The sequence below is a fragment of the Mus pahari genome, chromosome 14, assembly GCF_900095145.1.
Source record: "Mus pahari chromosome 14, PAHARI_EIJ_v1.1, whole genome shotgun sequence".
Lineage (NCBI taxonomy): Eukaryota > Metazoa > Chordata > Mammalia > Rodentia > Muridae > Mus > Mus pahari.
In genome coordinates, this window is record NC_034603.1 from 73,783,155 (window position 1) to 73,795,652 (window position 12,498).

Sequence of the window (12,498 nt, forward strand, 5' to 3'; positions counted from 1 at the left end):
AATACCAAAGGAAAAATTTAAAGCTAAAACAAATTAACAAAATTAAAAGAAAATTCTGTAGGGACCAGAAGACTGAGTTCTAGCTATATCCACAGGGCATATAGACTCTTAAAGCATCCAACATCTAAACTTAAAAGGAGAGAACCTTCTTCTCTCCAACCACAGATCAGATAAGAGAATGAACTTTACCAGCACTAAGAACTCTATAAAGATTTCCAAGCACTCAGCCCTCAGAGCAGGAATAGGGTTAGTCTTAGAGAAACTGTGGGTTGATTGTTAGTACGCAGAAAAACTATAGATAAATGTCTTAATCATACTGTGTAAAGAAATTGTTTTCTTCTTTGCAAAACTAGACCCTAACAACTAGAGAACGAGCCCTCCCAGAATTATGGGGAAAGGCTGCTGGACGGCCCAGAGCAAACAAAGAACCTGGGAGGTGAGAGACTTCCAAATCTGGTTTTACAACTTTCTTATAACTTTCTTTTAACTCCTTTGGTGATGGTACAAATACTTTTATATTGGGAAGAATTTTAATTTTGGTTAATGTGAAACACACACACACACACACAATGCACATTTGGAAACAGAGTCATCACAAAAATCAAATAACTACTGGGGAATTTCCATGATTTTAAACCTTTTCTTGTTACCACTAAAAATCAACAACTTGATCAGCACTTGGATTTGCTCAGGGTTTTCAAACACATCCAAAGCTTGTTGCCACCCCTCCTCCAGAGGAAGAGAAGCAAGCTGGAGTCCAGACCTGCATGTGGACCCTGACAATAAGTGATGTGATGCTCATCAAACTGCTATGTTAGGAAAGGTCCCACAAAAGCCAGGCAGTGGTGGCACACGCCTTTAACCCCAGCACTTGGGAGGCAGAGGCAGGTGGATTTCTGAGTTCCAGGCCAGCCTGGTCTACAGAGTGAGTTTCAGGACAGCCAGGGATACACAGAGAAACAGGAAATGTCCCATGATTCCATGATGCCAGAGTTGCCCAGAACATTTGAGCCTTACTTGATGGAAACACACTCACTGACTTACCAAGTCCCTACTCTCCTGCTTTCCATGTTCCTCTTAGTTAACATTTATTTAATGTGTACAAGTGTGTGTCTGTGCATGCATACATAGAAGTTAGTTTTTGAGGAAAGATCAGCTTTCAGGACTGCATTTTCTTCTTCTACTATGTTGGTTCCAAGGAGCCAACTGAGGTAGACAAGATTGGTAACAAGATATTTTATTTACTGAGACATCTTACTGACACCTAAACAATGTTTTAAACAAATAGAGTAGTTGAATGTATTTATGTACAGCCAATATGTTTTTTAGACCTATACAATATGCAACAATCAAGTCAGAGTAATTGGCATATCCATCATCTCATTTATCATTTGTGTTAGAAACATTAAAAATCCAGAGCTGGAGAGATGAGTCAGAAGTTAGACAGAGCACTGACTGCTCTTGCAGAGAACCCTGGTTGGATTCCCAGCACCCATACAGTGCTGCCTGTAACTCCTATTCCAGGGATCTGATGGCTCTTTCTGACCTCTACAGGGTCCAGGTACATACACAGCAAACAGAAATTCATACAAGCAAACATTAATACAACAAAAATAAATAAAGATACAAATTTTAAAAAAGAAACATTTAGCCAGGTGGTGGAGGTGCACACCTCTGACCCCACCACTTGGAAGACAGAGACCGGTGGATCGCTGTGTGTTTGAGGACAGCCTGCTCTGCAGAGTTAATTTCAGGACTGCCAAAGTGACATAGAAAAACCCTGTCTCAAAAAACAAACAAAAAGAAACAAATCCTTGCTAACCATTCGAAAAGCTATAATAAATTGCCACTATTCTGTTACCCAACTGCTTTTATATATATGTGTGTGTGTGTGTGTGTGTGTGTTTTAAATTATTTATCTATCTATCTATCTATCTATCTGGGAGGAGGAAGCATGTGCTAGGGCATGTGCGTGAAGATCAGAGGATTCAATTCTGTCCTTCCACCATGGGGTTTCTAGGGATGGAATTCAGGTCATTAGGCTTGGTAGCCAGTGCGTTTACCTAGGTGAGCCATCTCACCAGTTAAACCATATATTTTTTTAAAGATTTATTTAATATTACATCTAAGTACACTGTAGCTGTCTCCAGATGCACCAGGAAAGGGTGTCAGATCTCATTACAGATGGCTGTGAGCCACCATGTGGTTGCTGGTTTGAACTCAGGACCTTTGCTCTTAACCACTGAGCCATGGCTCCAGCCCCTAAACCATATTTTTAATTATCTGCCCTCTGTACCTTCCTCACCCTATCCCTTGCATCCACTCCCCCAACCCTGAGATAAGGTCTGAAGCTATGCAGCCCAGGCTTTTCTTGAGCCTCCCATGTTCTGGGATTACAGGCATGTGTCATCATGACTGGTTTGGTAACCATTATTCTATTATCTGTTTCTATGAGATCAATTTCTTTAGCTTCTACATGTAAATAAGAACAAATGGTATCTGCCTTCCTATGTCTGGCTTATTTTACTTAACATTATGTCCTCCAGTTCTACTCATGTTATCACAAGTGACAAGATTTTATTCTTCGTCATAACTAGATAACATTCTATCAGATATTCATACCTCCTTACTTTATCTGCTCATCAACAGATGAACACCTAGGTTGGTTCCCTGCTGTGGCTGCTCTGAGTAGTAGCACACTAGACATGGGACACAAGTGTGTATTGGCATAGTGGCTTCTAGGAAAACACATGTTTCCCTCTTGTACTTTAAAGGTCCAACTTACTTCCTCCATGAACGCCTGTCATCCACTTCCTTTAGGTACTTCACTCCTGCTATCAAGTTCCTGCTTTCAGCCTTTGAACCACAAGGATGTTTTACTCGTCAGGGTTTGTCAAGGGAACTCTGTTGTTTTGATTCCCAAGTCTCTCAATAAACAAAGAAAGCAAAAAACAACTGTTCGGTACCTTCTAATACGCATCTTCTAAACCTCTTACATTTTAGTTCTTTAAGTGTATTTTAGGACTGGAGAGATGGCTCAGAGGTTAAGAGCACTGGCTGCTCTTCCAGAGGTCCTGAATTCAATTCCCAGCGTCCACATGGTGGCTCACAACCATCTGTAATGTGATCTGATGCCCTCTTCTAGTGCATCTAAAGACAGCTACAGTGTACTCATAAATAAATCTTGTAAAAAAAAAAAAAGTGTATTTGAATATAAGGCCAGCTATCAGTTAATGCTGATTATAACAACTTCAGTAGTTAGTGCTCAAAGAATAAGTATCTATGGTTCTTACATTAACCTGCATTTTTAAAGTAACAAAAGAAAATGTTGAATAGAAAGGGCTGGAGAACTGTCACTAATGTACTCACCTTGCAAGGTTGAGGACCTGAGTTTGATCCCTAGCACCATATAAAAAGCCTAGCATTGTGGTATGCACTTAAAAATCCCAATTCTGGAGAGACAGAGCAGGTAGATCCTTAGGGCTCACTGACCAGTCAGCCAACCTAGCCTAATTAATAAGTCCCAAGTCTGAGGGAAAGAGAGAAATAGCTCTGTGAATAAGATCCCTTACTCCTCTTGCAGAATATTCTAGTTTGGTTCCTAGCACCTACGTAGTAGCTCACAACCATCTGTAACTCCAGTTCCAAGAGACAGATCATACACCTCTTCTGACCTCTGTGGGCTCCTGTACACATGTAGTGCACATACCTACATTCAGGCGCATACACATACAAATAAAATTAATGAATATTTTTTTTTTAAATCAAATAAACAAAACCCCAAAACCAATCTGAGGAATAACACGCTGGTTTACCAAAGGCTAGATTACCTCTGGTGTCTATATCCATTATCACACATTTGAACATGCCACACATATATACAAACACACACAAAGTTGAACAATGAAACAGTAGGAAAAAATAGTACTTGGTTCTCTATTTCTAGGTCTGCCACTCACTAGCAGGATCTATCGATCTCAACCTCCCCAGAAAATGAGCTAGCAGCTTCTCTGATCTGGGATGTCTTGGGACATGTAAATGAACTTACAGAGGATCAAGACATAGAAAGGCATAGGGAGGGGCTCAGCAGTTAAGAGCACTGGCTGCTCTTTCCGGAAGTCCTGAGTTCAATTCCCAGCAACCACATGGTGGCTTACAATCATCAGTAATGTGATCCAATGTCCTCTTCTGGTATATCTGAAGAGAGCAACAGTATACTCATATAAATACAATAAATAAATCTTTAAAAAAAAAAAAAAAAGGAAGGCATAGGGATTACCCACAAGCCTCTACCTGGCTATAGATTAGTGACCTAGGGTTGAAGACTATTTCTTTAAAGATGCCAGGCTGTGTATCCAGATATTTTGACTTCCTTCATTTCGGATAGTAACTGGGCACAGGGTTTTAAAAGCTTCCCTGGTGATTTCAGATGAGTAATCTGAATTCAGGCTAGGAAGCTTCGCTGCAAGTAACACACACTTGGTGCAGCTGTGGCCTTCTATGCAGATGTTGCTCTCTCACCTTCAAGGCCCCTCAGGAGTCAAGGGCTATTAGTTTTAAGAGATATGATTTACCTTAGACAAAGACCTCCTCTGGCTGGGCCAGAGGTCAATGACAAGATCAGGATCTGGGGATCTGACAGCACCTCGTGTTCAGAAGTGTAGAAGAAACTCAGTTTCTATAACAAACACTCCTAAGACTTAGACAAACAACTGTCCCCTCATCTGAGATGGGGAGGGGAGACAATCCACCAGAACAAGATGGTTTTGAATTATAATTATAAATTAGTCCACAAGCTAATGAAATCATGTTTAATACATGAAGACAATCCTGCATCAAGGATCAGGTTTTAGTAGTGAAACCTCACACTGAGTGAGGAATGAACCGGACCTCACTGATCACCACCATTAACCCGATGGCTGCTGACAGGAAGGGCTCATGAAGCTGCTTCCCACTAAGGTTGTCTACCCAGGAAAAGATTCTCAAAGGCCCTCTAATTGAATAAAAGTGTACATTATCACTGAAATCCTTTTAAAGATTATAGAACAGAGACAACCAAAGTGACATCTTTCCCCATCTCAATCCTAAATCCACAAGCAATTTGCTTCTTGTTAAAATAGCAGCCCCTTGCTCTGGGCAGTGGTGGCAGCACTGGGGATGCAGACCCAGGCACATCTCTGAATTATGGGCCAGCCTGGTCTACAGAGGGAGTTCTAGGACAACCAGGGCTACACAGAGAAACCCTGTCTCAAAAAAACAAAAACAAAAACAAACAAAACAAAACAACAAAATAAGTAAAAAATAAAATAAAATAGCACCTTGCTGGTCCCTTAATGAACTTCAAGGGGAAATTCAATCTTTATTTGCTGAGTGCCTACACTACAGTCCATATAGCCAACATTGCATTCTAAAGTCCATAGGGGAGGCAAAAAAATCAAAAATCAAAAAGCAAGGCAGGGTTGTTTCTCAGGCTTTAGCATAAATCAGCAAGAAGTCACACATACACAAGCCCAGGGCACCTTCCTATCCCCCCACCGCCGTTATACTCTAGGCTAATCTGAGTCCCTCCTCTGTGGTCCCAGGTCACTGCCATGGTCAGGTCCTTCCTGTCATCACAGGCCCGCGTCAGTGACAGAACTGCTTGGGAGGTGGGGGACTCTACAGAGACGCCTCATCTCTGCAGGGTTTCCTGGTGAAGGCTTTGGCAGGGCTGTTAATGAGAACTTTGTCAAGGACTTCTAAGACACGAGTTTTCAGTTTTGATATTTCAGACATATTACTAGGCGAAAAGTTACCGAAAAACATGCACCTGCTTGGTTATTATTAGACCTTAAAGAAATGAGCTTAAACTGCAAATCTGGCCTAGTGGTTTCTTGATCTTCACCTTCTGAAGCTGGGTAAGCCCACTAAAGATGGCCTGTCTCCTGATGGAGCGGCCCTGATGAAGTGAGGCGGCATCTGTAGCTCATGCTAAAGCTCCACACTACAACACGGGGTAGGAGGTCACAGCTTATGTGGGAGGAATATACACCATTTAGTAAATAAGCACTTTCTAGCTTACCAGCAAGCCTACCAGATGGTCCTTCAAACCCAGAGCCTCATGGAAACCTCCTTAGTCCACTCCTCAGACCTAACATAAGCCCCAGGACCAGAGAACTGCAAAGGGCTGGGGTAGTGGACAGCTCTCCATAGAAAAGCAAGAGGATCAGGTTCAAAGGTTCACATATAACCCGGGAGAGAGGACCAGACCTCCCTGACCCTAGCTTTCTAACCTCTATCCAGAGGGCAAGGGTTCTGACTGTCATTGAGGGACCAGCACTGCTCTCTTGATGAACTGGATCAGATGGCTAAGACTGAATGGACCCATCTTCTACACAGTGACCCAGAGTCTACACATTTATTCATATATGTTGCTGCAGCTTGAAACATTTCTAAAATTTTTTGGAAACTCCTTTCAAAGACTATACTTCTGAATCCCCTAAGCAGAAGGAAGTCCTGATGATCCGAGGGTGGGTCAGATGTCAACATTTTAATAAACAAGTAAAAACCTAACCCAAGTGTTTGCAATAAACTGCGAACAAAGCAGTAACAGTTGTGGTCAAACTGCAGTATGACTCATGTAGAAGTTGTATTTGGTGATGACCAGAAAGAACTGGGAGCTGTTTTAAGTTATATAAGGATAAATGGTTTAAGAGTAAATATATGTATTTTTAAAAAGATTCCTTTTTGGTTTGGGGCTATTAAAACTGTTCTGGCAGGACACCTGTTACCCCACTTAGGGAGGCAGAGACAAGAGATCACACAAGTTTGATTAGGCCAGCCTAGTCTATACTTTGAGTCCCAGGCCAGCCAGCGCTACATAGGGAAATCACATCTCCAAAACAAAACAAAACAAAAACTTTAAAGTTACTTTGGTGCATAAAGTTATTATGGTAGCATACACCTTTAATTTTCCCTGCCACCCCCACCCAGTAAGATGCAGGAGAATCTTTGAGCAGCCTGGTCTACTTAATGATTTCCCAGACAGCCAAGACTATACAGAGAGACTTGTCTCCAAAAAAAAAGTAATGTTGTTTTTAAAGTTACTTAATAGTAGATAAGTAAACTACATTGACTAGAAAGTTATAATTACTATAACCAAAATGTTAAAAGGGGGGGAAGGGAAGACAGACTTGTATAACTGCAAATTGACCCTGAAGAAGCAATTATTTTGAAAGTGACACTTCTTTACTTTTGAAGAACAGGTTCAGGTATGTTTGTAGAGAAGGGAAAAAAAACTACCAAAGTAATAAGTTTACTGTCTACTGGCACTTCAATCTTCCTAAGAAAAATGGCTGCAAGGACAAACCAGGAAAAGAACAGAAGCCTCTAAAAGGACAATTAATACATTAGCTCTTGATTTATGAACACTCTTCAGGCGAAACTTTAAATGGTTTCAAAAGCCAGCAAAGGATCTTATCTGCAGGAGACAGGCTACAATCAGAACTAAAGTCACAGGATTACCTTGAGGTATTTCAGAGTGCTCACGGGGCTGCATCTGCTAGAAAGCTGATCTGAAACCACTACACAGCAGAGGAAGCTGTGAAGGAGCTATTTAAAAAGCCAGAATAAAGCATCTTCTCACCAGCACTTAGTTACAGAGGGGTCAGAGACTCAACCAAGATTATTTTCATCCTGAAAACATAAACCAAACATCTTCATCCATCTTATAAATCCATGCCTCTAAAAGAAAACAGCTTACTACAAAGTGGTTGTCATAAAACCAATTTAAAGTTGATTTTATGCTTTTATTAAAAAAAAAAAAAAAAATCCTGCCAGATGTGGTGGCGCACGCCTTTAATCCCAGCACTCAGGAGGCAGAGACAGGCAGATTTCTGAGTTTGAGGCCAGTCTGGTCTACAAAGTGAGTTCCAGGACAGCCAGGGCTATACAGAGAAACCCTGTCTCAAAAAAACCAAAAAAAAAGAAAAAAGAAAAAAAGATAATTAATTAATTTACTGATAGAAAACTATCTGTTTCAGTCTTGGGAAGAAAAACATTACCTATGTAAATTTGTGCACAGAAAAAGAAATGTCTGAAAAATATCAAGATATTAGAAGATTAACCGTCAGGGAAAAGCATTTCAAAATCACAATGAATTACCACTCATACCTACTAGAAAACTCTAAGAATAGGCAGTAAGTACATATACTGATTGTCCTTTTGGAGGTTTCTGTTTTTTTTTTTTTTTTTCAATACATTGCAGGTGAGAATGTAAACTATCGAGGCTGACTTTAGAGAAGAGCCTGGTCATTAATCAAAAGGTTAAATATGTAGTTATCACATGACCCAGCAATTCTACACCAAGAAAATCGAAAACATGCATCCATTCAGAAACTAGTACCTAAGTGTTCTCAGTAACATCCATTCCAGTCCCAAAGTAGAAATAATCCACAAGACCATCAGCTGCTAGGATGTGGTGTGTCCACAAACAGAAATATTATTCTACAACTAATGTTATGTTCTATATGAGCCTTGAGAAAACCAGAATGATGTATCAACGAAGTCAGTGGTGAGATGCAAGTATTACACGATTCCATCCATAAGAAATGTGCAGAACGGGCAAATCTACTGAGAAAGTGGGTTAGCATTGCTAGAGGACAGGAGGTGGAGGTGGGAAAGAGCAACAGCTACTAAGCTTAGGGTTTCTTTTAGTGACAATGAAATCGGTGCAAACTTCCTTGTGGAGATGGTTGTACAATTCTATCAATACACTGAAAACTATGGATTAACCTTTTTACTGGATGAACTAGAGTCCCACTCAGCTATGGGATGTTACTGGAGGTGGTGCTCAGTTCATTATAGCGATTACGCAGGGGCTTTAGTGTCTCCTCTGCTTACTTCAGGCTTACCTAGCCTTTCTAATTTTTCTTCAATATAAATGATTATTTTGATTGATTTGTTTGTTTGTTTTATTTGTTTTTGTTTTGTTTTGTTTGAGACAGGGTTTCTTTGCGTAGCCCTAGCTGCCCTGAAACTTGCTCTGTAGACCAGGCTGGCCTGAAACTTGCTCTGTAGACCAGGCTGGCCTTAAATTCATAGGGATCTCTCTGCCTCTGCCTCCCAAGTGCTAAGATTAAAAGTGTGTGACACCTCTGCCCGACTCTGGATTTTTAAAAATTTGCCATGTATCGTACAAAAAGGAGCATGTGCAGAGAGAGAGAGAGAGAGAGAGAGAGAGAGAGAGAGAGAGAGAGAGAGAGAGAGAATATAAATATCCCTGAATAAAAGGCAATACACCTTTCCGTATAAAACTGGGAAATGGAAGCAACCCCATGACTCCAGCTAGGCAACGGCTAGGCAAACCATGGCTCAGTGTTCTTCCAGCCCAATCAGGAAAGACACAAAAGCTCCAACGCTTTTTACCTGAATGAAGGTTAAACTTTTAAAAACAAATGCAAGTAACAACCTATGATCATTTGTTTTAACTTCTACTTTTCCCAACAGGGTAGGGTGCACTCATCCACCCTTTGTAATGCATAGCTCTACAATATGTCACTCTGAGGTAGGCAAGTCTGAAACCAGACATGGAATATGGTAAAGCTAAAGCCACAGCGCAATCTGCAGCATCCGGAGACATGGCCAACCAACACCCTTATTATTCATGGGGTATGATTCACCAGCCCTACTTTTTAAGTCAGCATCACACTCTAATCATCTTTCAAGGTGATAACCCCCAAATTATTTGAAAATGATATGAACTGAATTCATTAAAATGACATTAGGTACTTCTCTGTATCTTTTCTATGGAGGAAATATTTGATCATTATAAAACACACAAAATGTTAAAAAAAAAAAACTTTAGACCCCAAAGGCAAGGGAGAAATCCAATAAAAATTAAATAGTCATCTAATTATTCTTTAATGTGAAAATGGTGTGGAAAAGCCTAAAGCAAGCAAATAACTCCCTGCCCTCAACCTAGGAAGGTGGAACTACGCCACCAGACAGTGTGAGGGACCTTGGCTCACTGGATGGGTATTCATGATCAAGCTCTATCTTTGAATTTTGAAAAAAAACTATTTACTTTTTATTCTGTATATAAATATTTGACAACGTGTATGTATTTGTGTACTACATGTATGCCTGGTGTCTGCAGAGGTTAGAACAGGATGTTGGATTAGCCTCCATGTGGGTGCTGGGAATCCAACCCAGGTCCTCTGTAAGGGCAGTAAATGTTCTTTCTTTCTTTTCTTCTTCTTCTTTTTTTTTTTTTTTTTTTTTTTTTTTGGTTTTTTTGAGACAGGGTTTCTCTGTATAGCCCTGGCTGTCCTGGAACTCACTCTGTAGAAGGCCAGGCCTCGAACTCAGAGATCGCCTGCCTCTGCCTCCCAAGTGCTGGGATTAAAGGCATGCACCACCACTGCCCAGCTGTAAATGCTATTTCTTAAGAGTGAATCCACATACAGCTCTGAAACACTATCCTGCTGAAGAAAGTTAAGTGGGCTGCTGAACTGATGAACCATACATATGTGCACAACTATGGTTTAATTTTACCAGCAACCATCCTGATAACATCAGCAATGAAACATCTTAATCATAGCCACAGAACAAATAACTCCATGTCTCTTACAAGGATAATTCATTCAGGTGATAGCTATCAAGGAAAAGGATAAACAAGGGCATTTCTGGTTGAGATTTCTCTCTCCGAGGCACAGTGTGTTTCTTACATCTACAGTCCTTGGTTCTCAGGGACTTTTTCTTAACCCACATCAAACCAAATACCAACTAAATAAACTTGATATATCTTCACTGAGCTAATTTAAAAAAACAAAACAAAACAACAACAAAAACCACATTTGGTCTCACGTGCCGCCAATCTTGAAGTGGTGCCCATGAAAAATTAACCCACATTAGGTATAAGATAAGGGTCTGGGAAGAAAGGAAAAACTCTAGTAACTAACTTATTAAGCACATTCTGGATTGGCAAAAGCAGCCTCTAGTACTTACTAATAAGGATGTTACTGCATTTTGGATCTCGTAGCCTCAAATCTCAACTAATAATGAGTCAGTGTCTGGCTCAATTAAAAAACACACTCCCTGAAAATCACAGCATTGCCAGTGCACTAGCTACTCTGTCGGTCAAAACAAAATAACCATAAAAGCACAACACTTACAATGATGAAGGAGTAAAAGGCACGTTGGCAGGGAGAGGAAGAGAACACACACGCACCCCCTCGTATGTGTAAGTACCTTCCCTCCCACGCACTATCTGCCCCCATTTCACGGATCAGGAAACTGAGTCCCTAAAAGTAAAATAACTTGCCTGAGGATACAGCCAGCAAGTTCTAAGTTAGACTGGTCTATCTGATGTAACAGCTGCTGTGTTTTGCCCAGTGTCATTGCTGCCTACTGTAAGTATGAATTCTGCTCTGACTTCCACTTCAGATCTTAAAAATCCTATCTTACTATGTTTGGAGTTAAATCTTTTATTAGAAGGAAGTTCTGAAAAGCAAAAGCCAACCTTTCAGCTAAAAAAGTTACAGTAAAACAACCTTTGCTAAGGGTCTGGAATCTTTTATGTGAACTCTTACAGGTCTGAGTTTCTAAGCAGGACTTGAAAATACATGAACTAAAACTAAAGCTAAATCGTTGCTGGCTCCTTCTCCTATGCTGCTGGGTGACAAAAACACTAGAACCCAGCAAAAGCAGACGAAATGCAAAGCTGTCCCGAAGGAAACCTCGGCTGTGAAACTATGAAACGTTCGAGCTCCATAGGAAACATCCAGTCATTCTGTTTATACTCCTTATCTGTGAGCAGATACCAGGCAGCAATCAATCAACCCAAGGTGAAGTGCCCAAGTTCAAAACCTGGTCCTAGTTGTGAAAAGTACATCTTTTCTTTTTAATTAGGAGAAGAAGGAAAAACAAAAAAACAAAAACCACCTAGGGTCTGCCATGAATAAAAGGCATATAAATTTCCGTTTTGAAAAAAAACAACCAACTTGAATTTGAAAAAGTAGACCTTCTTTAATACTTCAGTAGTTTCTAAATTCTAATTTGTTATTCTGAGAACACAGACAATTATTTACCTACAAGGCATAAGAGTTCAAAGAGTTCGCCTGAGCTAACAACCAGCTGGCCCGCGGGTCTCCACACATATCAGTCTTCTACCAGGACACCTGGTACATGATATGCCATATTAAAGGGAACACGGTACCTTCAAAGAGGTCATTAAATAGAACCAGTACAAGTGTACCATGCCCACATCCTGAACAGTGCATTTTAAAAAAATTTTTAAAACCCTCAGTTCTTCCAACCAGAAGATGAAAATAGCCATGTCCGCCTACAAAATGTCCTCTTTAGCCAAAGTGTTCAAATCCTGAGTGGATAAAGAGTTAAAATATATATGAATGATATTCTTCTCAAAAAAAAAAAAAAAAAAAAAAAAAGTGCCGGGCGGTGGTGGCGCACGCCTTTAATCCCAGCATTTGGGAGGCAGAGGCAGGTGGATTTCTGAGT

General features: G+C 40.4%; 1 protein-coding gene across 1 annotated transcript in view; it reads right to left on the reverse strand.

Annotated features, from left to right (window-relative positions):
* Ern1 (endoplasmic reticulum to nucleus signaling 1) overlaps positions 1-12,498 on the reverse strand; it is a 95,494-nt gene that overhangs the window by 81,978 nt on the left and 1,018 nt on the right. The window lies entirely within an intron of this gene.